Below are 12790 nucleotides of genomic sequence, written 5' to 3'. Positions count from 1 at the left end.
GAGTTGTTCAGTTGGTTGGAGCATCCTCCCGTGCACTGAGAGGTTGTGGGTTCAATTCCCAGTCAGAGCCCAGACCAGGGTTGCAGGTTCTATCCCCAGTCGGAGCATGTCGGGGAGGCAGCCAATCATTGTTTTTCTCACGCATCCATGTTTCTCTCCCTCTCCCTCAGCCAAGACAAGGCGGCAGACTCCAGAGTCTGCAGTGAAGATGAAGAAGGCAGACTCTGGCCAGAGCGAAGGCCTGGGTTGCGGGTGCCGGAGGAAAACTGTTGCTGGAAGCCAAGGGAAGGAAGGCCTATTGCACAGATCTCTTCATACAATGGGTCTCTAGTAATAAATAAGCAGGAGATATAGTACTGATGCCTACTGTGAGGCCTATTTTAGCTGAGAGACAAACAGACAAATACAAAACAAACATTGATCTGTGCCAAGTAATCAATAGTGCATATCAAGGTTCACGAGTTTAAACAGGAATGGCCTGACTATGACACTTTCACCCTTGCTTGTCACTTCTGGACCACGACAAGCAAAATAACTATGGTGTTTGGTCTGGGCCCAGCCTTGGGCTCAAAGTTCACGGCAGGGCTTTAGGCAGTCTAACGTCTTGTAAGAGTTGGCACTTGAGTTGAAAGCTATTTGCCATCCTGGTTTACGGTAACCCTGGTAAATACCATAAGAACACATTGTTTCCTAGAGCAAATTGTGTTTTTCAAGGAAAAGGACAATATGTTCTGTTTCTTTAATAGTTCCCACACCATTACCACCAGAAGCTTGATTAGGGCTTGCGAATTAATTTCATAATTTTAAGAGATCTTATAAGGAAACGAGTCAACATGATACGTGTTTAACACATTGTTTATAGCACTTCTGTAAGTGCTAATAAAGGTGTAGGTTTTTCCTTTAAGACTTTATATTCCAGCATCTGACAGCTTTCGGTACCCTTGCTGTGTAAACTAATTTTCTCTTGTTTTCTCTGTTCTTATGGAAGATGGGAAACAGCTGGTCAGCATCCTCAGCTAATACTTGTTAAATGCCTTCTTGAAAGATACAGGCAGAGCTCGTTGTGTGGCGTGTCACAGATGTTGCATTTCTTTTACAAACTGAAGGCAAGACTCTCCCCGAGCAGCGAGATGAAGGCTCGCTTCGTGGCGGTGGCCTGGGACCAGACCCACGATTTCTCGGAGGTACGTCTGTGATCCTTAGCTTGAGGACACTGTGCTCAGTGAAATAAACGAGTCACCAAAGGGCAAAGACGGTACTCTTCCATTATGTGAGGTAGCTAGAGCAGTCAAAGTCAGCAGAGAGAGGAATGGTGGTGGCCGGGGCCAGGGGCCAGGGGGAGGGGGAATGGGGCTTTGCTATGTAATGGATCAGAGTTTAATTCCACAAGATGAAAAGGGTTCTGTGGGTGGATGGTAGTGATGGTAGTACAACAATAAGAATGTACTAGTACTTAACGTTACTCAAAGTATATGCTTAAAAATAGTTACGACGGTTACCAAATTCCTTACCCGCGGAGAGCCCTGTGTACCCTATGAGGATCCTGAGAAACTGTTACCCAGTAAGATCGCCAGCCACAGAAATCTTTGCTTGACTTCCATTTGTTTCCCATCTTTGTTTGAGGCCCCTCTTTCCATTCTTCCAGGCACTCTGTGCTCTTCTTTGGGCCATCTTCAAGGCGTCCACAAGCCAGATGCAGTTTGGAAAGATGGCGAAGCAGTGGCGTGGCAGGCAGTGTCACAGGTCCTGGGATCGGGGCAGTGGTAAGGCTGCTGTGCTTGCTTGTCAGCAGCACTGAGCTGCCCGTGGTCTGTACGCGTCCCCAGATGTGACTTCTGTTCTCTTCATCTAGGAAGCTGGGGTGGTGAACTAGGGGAACAGCTCCCGTTCCTTTGAGCTGTTTCATGGTGAACATTGTATCAATGTTGCTATCATCAGGAGTTTATGTAATGAGATATCATACATTGGTTTTTTTAATTATGAATTCAATACAAGTTGAAAGCACCAAACATATGAACTTATTTTTCCATTCCCCCCTGTCTCTTTTCCGGGCTGAACTTCACCCGGTTGGAATGATTTTTTAAAAATAAATCCCTTCCCTCTTTGATGAGGGACTGTGATTTCTACATAAAGCATTTGAATATAATTGAGCATTATGTGTGAATTAGTGTGTACTTCTCCCGGGCCCCCAACACTGAGCTGAAAGTACTTAATTTCCTAGTTTGTAGCTTATTGTGACATGTCACGGGCTGCGGCATTGCTGGGAACACCTCATGGGTAAGGCAGTGCAGCCAGCTTAGTTTTAAATCTCCGGCCTCCGCCCTTACCTGGCCGAGGAGCCTTTGGGCGAAAACCTGGACACTTGGAAAGGCGTCTTGCTCTGTTAACTCGTAGGCAACTATTTTCCAGTTACCTCAAGGGAAAGCCACCACACAGGTGAAATGTGCTCGTGTTCACATAACTTGACAATATCATTATTGGTTCGGCTCAGTGTTTGCTTTGACTCATCAGCTGCTTCAGTGAGGTGGAGAGCAGGAGAGGAGGCATTTAGTAGAATAATGATATTTAGTAGAGTAAAAGATTAAGATTTGTCTCCATCCATAAAAAAAAAAATAAAAAAAAATCTAGCCCTTGCCGGTTTGGCTCAATGGATAGAGCGTCGGCTTGCAGACTGAAAGGTCCCAGGTTCGATTGCAGTCAAGGGCATGTACCTTGGTTGCAGGCACATTCCCAGTGGGGTGTGTGCAAGAGGCAGCTGATCAATGTCTCTCTCTCATTGATATTTCTAGCTCTCTATCCCTCTCTCTTCCTCTCTGTAAAAAAAAAATCAATAAAATATATTAAAAAAATATATTTTTAAAAAATCTACCAAGAAGCCCAACCCAAACTTTCCAGTTCTCTTTCTAGGAAACAGAGAGTGTGAAGTTGGTGCCCTGCTCTTCAGAATTGCCTGTGGGTCTCACTCCTGTGGCACCACCCTGAGGGCTTCCCCTGCCGCCCGCCCAGCGCACCGGGGCCCTGCGGCTGACGTGTCCTGGCTGTGCTGGCTGCTGACTTACTCTGTAATGGCTGTGGCTTCCGTTTTGGCAGACCGGCCACATCCCAGGCCTGAGGGACGGGGCCTGTGCGAGTTTACCTTCAGGCGCGCTGGGAGGCCGCCCCAGGGGAACCGCTGAAGTCGGGTGTGGCATCGGTGGCGGGTCCCGGTGTGCCCGGCCCTAGGAGAGGTCAGATGCTGCCCCTGACTTATCAGGGCTGACGTTGGTCTGGAGCTGGTGTCGTGTTGGCGCCCTGCTGTCTGCTGGCCTTCCCAGGGGGTTCCTGCCTTCTTAGCGTGGCCTCCGGTTTTCTGGATGCCCCTGTGCTTTGGGCAGCACTGCCGCTCGGTGTGTGCTTCCCCCAGAGAGCCTGCTGGCAAGTCCTGGGCACGCTGGGCGTGTGCACGTAGCCGGCCTTAGACTTCGGTCCTGGTTACCGAGGTGGCCCACCAAACAGGTCCGAATCAGCTGTCTATATTTTGTCTGGGTACGGTCAGCAAAGCAGGGCCATTTTATTATTTTATTTATTTTTAAAAAAACTATATATTTTATTGAGTTTTTACAGAGAGGAAGAGAGAAGGATAGAAATCTAGAAACATCGATGAGAGAGAAACATCGATCAGCTCCTCTTATACACCCCCTGCTGGGGATATGCCCACAACCAAAGTACATGCCCTTGACCAGAATCGAACCTGCGACCCTTCAGTCTGCAGGCTGATGCTCTATCCACTGAGCCAAACCTGTTTTGGCAAAGCAGGGCCATTTTAGAGCTAGCTGGCGGCTCTGGCAGGCTAAGAGGAGAGCTGTTTCCCGAAGTGGGCATACTGTTTGTGAAATAAAACCTTCACGTCCTAGAGCTGCTGTGCTGATGAAGGCAGAGACTCTAACTTCCATGCCTGCAGTCAGATCCTGCTGAGGGAGCGAGGCATAAAAGCTGTTCCCCGAACCCCTAACACAACAGCAGTGAGAAAGCGCTCAACACGTGTGCATTGGTGTGTGAGCCAATGAGCAAACTTCATTAGTAGCTCTGACGTCTAGTTCTGCAAGCCATGCGAACACGTCCCCTAAAGCCCTGACATGGCTCCTCGCCACTTTCCTCCACCTGGTTTGCCCCAGCTGCTTCGTAGTCTGAAGCTACAGAATGGTTCTCCTTCTCTGGCACCGAGAAACTAGTCCAGGAGGCTTTTCCCGGGGACTTTCGGGAGGAAAGTCCCATGACTCCCGTACCTTCCGAGAATGGAACAGGCAAGGAGAGGGGCAAAGCTTCCCAGCACTGCAGACAGCGGCAGGGTGGGTCTGAGAGGAGAGCTCAGCGATAGCACACATGGAAACATCTCAAAATGCAGGACACGTGCAAGTCGCTGCTAGACTCCCCTCTGCTCCCTGGCTTACAAGGAACATGCTCTCAAGGGTGCCATCGCTTTGGGGAGCTGTGGGGAGAGGTGCCGGAAAAGGAAGACACTCAGAAGAGCAGTCCCCAGGGGAGGCCAGGGGCTGCGATGGAAGCGATGGAAGAACTGGGGACCAGAACAAAGGCGGGAGGACAGGGAGGAGTCAGAAACGTGCCTTCCCTCCCAGCGGAAGGGATATGGGAAGACAAGTGACCATCCCTGACTGCAGAGGAGAAAGGGCAACATGGATGCTTTCAGATCAGCGGAAAACAGCCCTTTAAACACGGAGCAAGCGTGAGACCCTCACAGAAGGCACAGGTGCCGTGGCCCGAAGAACAGTTGTTTCCCTTCTTTTTCGGTTTCATTCGATGTGATCGCAAAGGGTTAATGCAGGTGTGACAGCGTGAGAAGTGCTGCGGTTTGTTTGGGTTCAGCTGTTTTCTCCAAAAGGGTAGACAGGGCCCTCCATTAGGTGTCCCACGAAGGGGCTTAAAGAACAAAAAGCCAAGGGGAGCGGAGTGGGAAGCCCAGGTGGCAGGAAGAATGGGGCTTTGTGTCCGAGGAGGCTCTCCCCAGCGGGCACATCCTGGGCTCCTCACCCGGCGAGGCCCCCCCTGTGTCCCCGTTTGAAGTGACTGGGCGGACTGCCTCCACCTGGAAGCCGATAAGACACCCTCGTTGCACACTCTCATAGTTTTCCAAGAAAAACAGCGAAGAATGCACTTGTGTTGAGGCTCAGGAGCTGCTGACTGGCAGGGTCTCTGAGGAGTCAGCATGCGCACGGCTCTGCCTCCTCTCGTGTTGCCAAGCTGGTTCTCGGCTCGAAGCGGATAAAACTGATGTGTTTTTGTAAATCAACAAGTACGGACCCCGGCTCGTTCTCGGAAGGCTGATGTGCCAATTTAAAAACATTCTCCTCTGCTCAGAAAATGACTCCTGACAGTGTTTGTGGGGAGGGCACTGCCCAGAGAGTGGAAGTAGGTGGTTGTCATTTTGCGTTTGTTTGCTCATATTTTTTTTTTTTTTTTTTTTTGATAATTCAACCAGTCCTTATGGAGCACCACTCTGAGCCAGGCTCTGGGGCTGGGCCTGGGGTCAAGAGCGACGAAGGAGCCTCTCCCCTCGAAGCAGCTTCCGTCTTCAAGGAGAGAACCTGGTTATTGGAGGTGGTGTTACTGTGCAGAAGAAAACCGAACATTGAAAATGTGGGTTTAAAAATGTCCTGTGGCCGAGACCGGTTTGGCTCAATGGATAGAGCGTCGGCTTGGGGACTGAAGGGTCCCGGGTTCGATTCCGGTCAAGGGCATGTACCTTGGTTGCGGGCATATCCCCAGTAGAGGGTGTGTAAGAGGCAGCTGATCGATGACTCTCTCTCATCGATGTTTCTAACTTTCTATCTCTCTCCCTTCCTCTCTGTACAAAATCAATAAAATATATTAAAAAAAAAAATGTCCTGTGGCCCTAACTGGTTTGGCTCAGTAGATAGAACATCAGCCTGCAGACTGAAAGGTCCCAGATTCGATTCCAGTTGAGGGCATGTACCTGGGTTGGGGGCACATCCCCAGTAGGAGGTGTGTAGGAGGCAGCCGATCGATCTTTCTAACTCTCTATCTCTCTCCCTTCCTCTCTGTAAAAAATCAATAAAATATATATATTTTAAAAATGTCCTGTGTTATCATACAGTATACATAACTTCTTTTTTTTTATTGATTTTTTATATATTTTATTGATTTTTTTACAGAGATGAAGAGAGAGGGATAGAGAGTTAGAAACATCAATGAGAGAGAATCATCGATCAGCTGCCTCTTGCACACCCTCTACTGGGGATGTGCCTGCAACCAAGGTACATGCCCTTGACCGGAATCAAATCCGGAACCTTTCAGTCCGCAGGCCAACGCTTTATCCACTGAGCCAAACTGGTTTCGGCTATACGTAACTTCTTAAACACTTGCCTTTCATCCTTTTGTTGGGGAAGAATATTTAATATTAAAATTACTATTCTGATGCCAGGCCACCGTGGCTCTGTGGATAGAGCATCAGTGAAGTGTTGGCCTGTGTACTGAAGGGTCCTGGGTTCGATTCCCAGTCGGGGCACATGCCCAAGTTGGAGGCTCGATCCCCAGTGTGGGGTGTGCGGGAGGCAGTCAATCAATGATTCCCTCTCATCACTAATGTTTCTCTCTCTCCCTCTCTGAAATCAATATATTTTTTAAAATTACTATTCTGAGTGGCCAGAATCGAAGTGAAGAAAACTCACACCTCGGAGGCGTGTGATTGTTGCTGGAAAACTGCTTTCAGATATCTGCACACGTAGCTGAAGGGAGAATAGTTGTGGTCCTCTCTTGGAGTTACTTGTTCCTGTATTTTTGGACTGAGGAGCTTACATTTGTAGAAGCTTCTTTAGTTCTATTCAAACAGATTCACACGCAAAACGCATGTGCTTCAAGGTCCCTCCTGCGAGGGTGTAGCCTATTATTCTGCATAAGAGGAACCTGACTCGGGGCGGCATCGGCTCTGGAAGTTCGTCTGCCCCAGCTCTGACACAGCGGGGAAGGCAGAGCGAACTTACCCGCTCCTGGGCAGCGTACCTGTGTGAAACCGCTGCTCTCGGGCGCTTCCTTCACTTCTTTCTGTCTCTCCGGCTCGTCATTTTACTGGAGTAACCGCCTCCAGAGCAGGGTGGCCCGCGGGCTGTAGTTTGAAGGGCCTGCTCCAGAGAGTTCCTTCTATTAGGTCTAGTAATAATTAATGTCGTTTTCTAATACTTTTTTAAATCGAATTTATTTAAACAATACAACAAAATTTAATCAACAATATAGTTGCCGTTGTTTTCTACTACTTGTGCCCAACGCTCAGGAAGCATTTTAATCCCTCTGTTGTAAAATTCTTGTGATTTTGATGCAAAAAATTTGGTCAATGCATTTTTGAGGCATTCTTCATTATTAAATTTTTTTCCAAGAAGAAAGTTTTGCAAAGAACGAAACAAATGGTAATCGGAAGGGGCAATATCAGGAGAATATGCAGGTTGAGGGAGAACTTCCCATTCCAACTGGCGCAGTTTTTCAGCAGTGATTCTTGCAGTATGCGGTCGTGCGTTATCGTGGTGAAGAATTACGCCCTTCCGATTAATCAGCGCAGGTTCTTTTTCTCTTAAAGCTTGGGCTAACCTTTCCAATTGGGCACTATACACTGCACTTGTAATGGTTTGGTTAGAATCTAACCGTTAGATGGTAAAAGTTCATAATGAAGAATTCCTTTAAAATTTCACCAAACACACAACATCACTTTTTTCGCATGCAAGTCAGGTTTTGGCATGGGCTGCGGAGCCTCATTTTTGTCCAACCATTGAGGCCGCCTTTTCAAATTAACATACAGCACCCATTTTTCATCTCTGGTAACAATTTGCTCTAAAAACGGCAAACGGTTTTGACGAGAGAGGAGCGAACTGCAAATGGTGACTCTTTGATTACGGTTGTTGTCGGTCAACTCATGAGGAACCCATTTTCCAAACTTTTGGACTTTGCCAAGTGCACGCAATTGATTGGAAATTGTTTTTTGTGAACAATTTAAAGTTGTCGCAAGCTCTTGTTGGGTAATTTGAGGATTTTGCACCAAAAGAGCTTGAAGAGCTTCTTGATCAAAATTGGACACACGGCCTCGACCACTCTTGTCATCTAACGAAAAATTTCCCTCGCGAAATTTCTCAAATCAACGCTGGCATTTTCTGGCGCTAACTGCATCTTGACCAAGAGCACTACAGATGTTTTTTGCAGCCTCACTTGCTTTTCTTCCTAATTGGAACTCGTAAAGCATGCAGTGCCGAATATGCTCTTCATCCGCCATCTTCTCAGCCCTAGTTTTGCAACAAAAACCAAACCAAACACAAACTTTTTCAAGCAAAACTTGTTAATTGCACTTCACACGTTCTGTAGATACCACGTGTTTGAAGGTTATGTCAATACAAGTCAACGCCAAGCAAGATTTTAAACGAATGTTTAAAAACGACATTAATTGTTACTAGACCCGATATCTTGCTGTGTTTTATCTGGCAGTTTATCGTTTCTTTCCCCTTGCCTGCTGAGGATCATGCACCTGACCATCTCCCCGCCCCAGCTACCCTGTGCCCTCAGTAGGGAGAGCCCTGGTTTGGGGCTGTCCTGAGCGGTGAGGGAGTGGGCTGGTCTCCTCGGGAGCGGGGGCCACAGAGCCCCGAGCAGGTGGCAGGTGCTGGCCTGTGGGTCCCAGCGCCTCGGCTTTATGTCCCCAGCGCGCATGCATAATCGTAGGCAAACAGCAGGCCTGCCAGGAGGGGCATCCAACAGCTCCCCAAGACACAGCAACAATTCTTGGCTCCTGGATCAGTAAAATTATCTATTTTCAAAACAAACTTAAGAGGAAAAAAAAAAAAAAGAAACCAACAAAGGAGATAGTGTTGTTTATGTAACTTTTTTGGTGAGGTTCTAAAAGTGTTTCTCTCCCTGGGCACAGAATGGGGCTGGTGCCGTGCTCCGAGGCCTCGAGGCTGTTTGGGAAAGCAAGGCCATCCTTTGGGATTTTCCTTTGCTAATGACTCCAGCCTTTCTCCCTTGTGGGGAAAACATTTTTATTTTTTTTTTTTTTTTTTAAGATTCTGCTCTGAATGCTCTTGGGAAGGGTTGTTGGGAGCTGGTAGGTTGGGTCATCTCTCTTGGCCCTGAGAGCTGTCCTCAGGCCCCTCAGCTGGATGGGCAGGGGGCTCTGGGGAGGTGCCACCCCCCCCTCTGGTGGAGGAGGACAGGATGTGGGGAAGCGGCTCCACATCGCCCCCAGCTCCCACCTGCTGCTTCTGTTCCCGCCAGGGGCCCAGCAGGACTCCTTCAACCTGGGCCCAACACAGTTCTGGTTCAGATTTTCTTCTTCTTCTTTTTAAAAAATATTTTACTGATTTTTTTTTTTTTTTTTTTTTTTTTTTTTACAGAGAGGAAGGGAGAGAGATAGAGAGCTAGAAACATTGACTAGAGAGAAACATCGACCAGCTGCCTCCTGCAAACCGCCCCCACACACACACACACACCACCACCAGAGATGTGCCCGCAACCAAGGTACATGCCCTTGACCGGAATGGAACCTGGGACCCTTCAGTCCGCAGACCAATGCTCTACCTACTGAGCCAAACCTGTTGGGGCAAGCTTTTCTCCTTCTTGACTCCTTCCTGGCCATCAGCTCTCGCCAGGACCTGTTGGTCCGTTGACATCAGCATTAATGCTGCCCACCGGAGAGGGCAGGGCGCAGTATGTGTGGGGAGTGAGTGAGGGACTTCATTCCACGCTTGGAGGGGCCTGGAAAGTTTTAAAACCCACAAATAACAGATTCAGGAACCTTATGTGCTCGGAAGGCTTCTGTGGAGGGGAAAGCAGAGATGAAAGGGACCGAAGGGCAGGCTGCCATCGCAAACAAGGCAGGCAGGCGAGATCCTGGGCGGGACCTAGCGGAGGGAGAGGACCTAGGTTGGGAGATGCATGTGTGGCTGACCACATGCAGGGGACCTGGAGCCATCCGTCAGCGCGGTCCACCAGGCCGGAGCCGGGGCTGTGAAAGGAGGGGCAGCGGACCTCTTCCCCACCCAGGGTCTGCGGGTATCTACCCCGGGACCCCCCCACCTCACACCGCGGCCTGGGCGTCGGTGGGGACAGAAATGAGATGGAGACCAGGACTGAGCGAGATGGGCCAGGCATGCCCTGGAGCCCTCCCATGGTCCCTCCCCAGCTGGCCAACCTCCCATGTCCCCCCCTGGCCCCAGGCATGCCCCGGTGGGGTCCCTCGGCCTGGCCTTCAGCGTCAGGCCCGCAGGGTCTGGTAGCTGCACCCTGTGGGTGTGCTCCGCAGGGACTGATGTAGGGCCTCCAGCCCTGTTGTTGACGTGGCTGGTTCTCAGTAAGGAACATTTCACAACCAGTTTCAACAACACGCCATGTTCCCAGCTCAGCCCCCCGTCAGGCGGGCCCCGGGCCCGGCCCCTCTGGGATCTGAGGGTGTTTAATTTCTCTGTGTTTCTTGGCTCCCTGAGAACGTTCAGATGCGTCTTAACTTGACTCGTTTGTTCAGAGAGAACTTTCAGGACACAGGGCGGAAAAGGATATCGGGCCAAAGTTCATCTGTTGGTTCAGAATCTTTGATAAACATAAACAAGTGTGTTACTTTGGACTATCTGAGTAGAATTTTACCTTTTGCGTTTAAAGCTTATATTTCTCTGTTTGTGTTTTGGAGGTCGATTCTCACCTACCAAACATTTGTATGCTATCGGCGAGCCAAGTGGAGCGGCCATGGGTTTGAGCGGGCTTTCCCGCAGTGGCTCTGAGGGGGGACAGCCGCTCAGGGGGAGCGGGCAGATGGGCATTTCCAGCCCAGCAGGGCCGCAGAGCCAGGCAAAGGAGGGGTGGGGGGCAGGGCAGTTCTGGGTGATGCCAGCCAGCCAGGTGGTGGGACACAAGAGGCATTGAAGTTAGGAAGAGAAAGGTCAAGCTTTCTATGCAAGTAGAGAGTTCACATTTTGTGCTGTAAGCTCTGGGCACTCATCTACATCTCTTAATCAGATATGGGAGGTGTAGAGTGGGACATTTTTTTTTAAAAGAAATCAGAGATGAGTTCTTTCCTTTTAAAAAAATAAAATAAAATTCTTTATTGTTGCCCTGGCCAGTTTGGCTCAGTGGATAGAGCATCTGGTTGTGGACTGGAAGGTCCCAGGTTCCATTCCGGCCAAGGGCACATGCCCTGGCTGCTGGCTCAATCCCCCCCAATGGGGGGCGTGTGGGAGGCGTCCAATCAATGATTCTCTGTCATCACTGATGTTTCTATTTCTCTCTCCCTTCCTCTCTGAAATATATATATATATATATATATATATATATATATATATATATATATATATAAACAATTCTTTATTGTTAAAGTTTTGCAAGTGTCTCCTTTTTCCCCATTGGCCTCTCCCGGCCCGCTCTGCCCCCCAGCACATGCCCCACCCCCCTACTGTCTGCGTCCGTTGATCATGCTTATATCCATGCATATAGGTCCCTCCCCCCACCCCCCATCCTTTCCCTCTGAGGTTTGACAGTCTGTTCGATGCCTCTGTGTCTCTGGAACTATTAATATTTTTGTTTATCAGTTTATGTTGTTCGTGATTGGACATTTTTTAATCTTATAAAATCTTAACCCAGCAAAGGATTATGCTGGAGAGGTGGTGGGGAACATGCTTCCTGTGTTGGAGAAACCCACCTCTTCCCGGTGCAGAGTCCGCTCCGCTGTGGAGGCTGAAGTGCTATGTGCTCTCCCCAGCTTCACTGCCAGGTACGTAATAGGAACATGGCCTGAGCGCTGCCAGCCAGATGTCTCCATCCAGGCCTTAGAGAGGGACATGGAGGAGCTGGGGCCTCAGCAACGTCCATTTCTGGAGACGGAGCCACCAGTCACTAGGGCAGCACCTGGGTCAGGGCCGTGACCCCAGGGTCAGGGCCGTGATGGAAGCCGTCTGCGGTGTCTCTGCAGCTTCACCACCGTCTCCTCCGTGTGATTTGGGTCATTGCTGCTGACTGCAGAGTCTCCAAAACTGGTTCTCCAATGCTCCGAGAGGCCCTGTGAGCTGCGCAATGTCCTCCCCCCCTCTCTCTCCTTCCCTCTCTTCTTTTATTGAGGCATAATTTATGGACAGTAAGATGCACCCTATTAAAATGTATAGTTTAATGAGTTTTTACAAGTATATTCAGTTGTGTAACCGATACCACGAGAAACAAACTATCTCCATCACCCCCCAAATTTCCCAGTGCCCCTTTGTTTTTTCTATTTTTATTTTTTTAACAAAGAACGGAGAGGGATAGAGAGCCAGAAGCATCAATGAGAGACATCGATCAGCTGCCTCCTGCACACCCTCTACTTGGGATGTGCCCGCAACCAAAGTACATGCCCTTGACCAAATTCGAACCTGGGACCTCTCAGTACGAAGGCGGATGCTCTGTCCACTGAGCCAAACCGGTTTTGGCCCAGTGCCCCTTTGTAGCCAACCCTTCTCCCTATTCCCAGCCCCTGATCTGATCTGAGATTTTGTCCTTGAAGTTTTGTCTTTTCCAAACACCCATATAAATGGGTCATAGACATGAGGCTTTGTGTCTGACTTTCCCCCCCACTTAGCATAATGTTTTTGTTGTGTGCATCAGTACATTTCCTGTTTATCGGTGAATAATATTCAAATTATATTGGATTACATCACTATTTGTTGATTCATTCATCAGTTGATGAACATTTGGTTTCTTTCCAGTTTTTACGTATTCTGTATAAAGCCACTGTGCACATTCATGTGTGGATATACGTTTTCATTTTTCTTAGGTAAAT

This window comes from Pipistrellus kuhlii, unplaced genomic scaffold (assembly GCF_014108245.1).
Source record: "Pipistrellus kuhlii isolate mPipKuh1 unplaced genomic scaffold, mPipKuh1.p scaffold_m20_p_1, whole genome shotgun sequence".
Classification (NCBI taxonomy): domain Eukaryota; kingdom Metazoa; phylum Chordata; class Mammalia; order Chiroptera; family Vespertilionidae; genus Pipistrellus; species Pipistrellus kuhlii.
Note: the sequence above shows the minus strand (reverse complement) of the source record.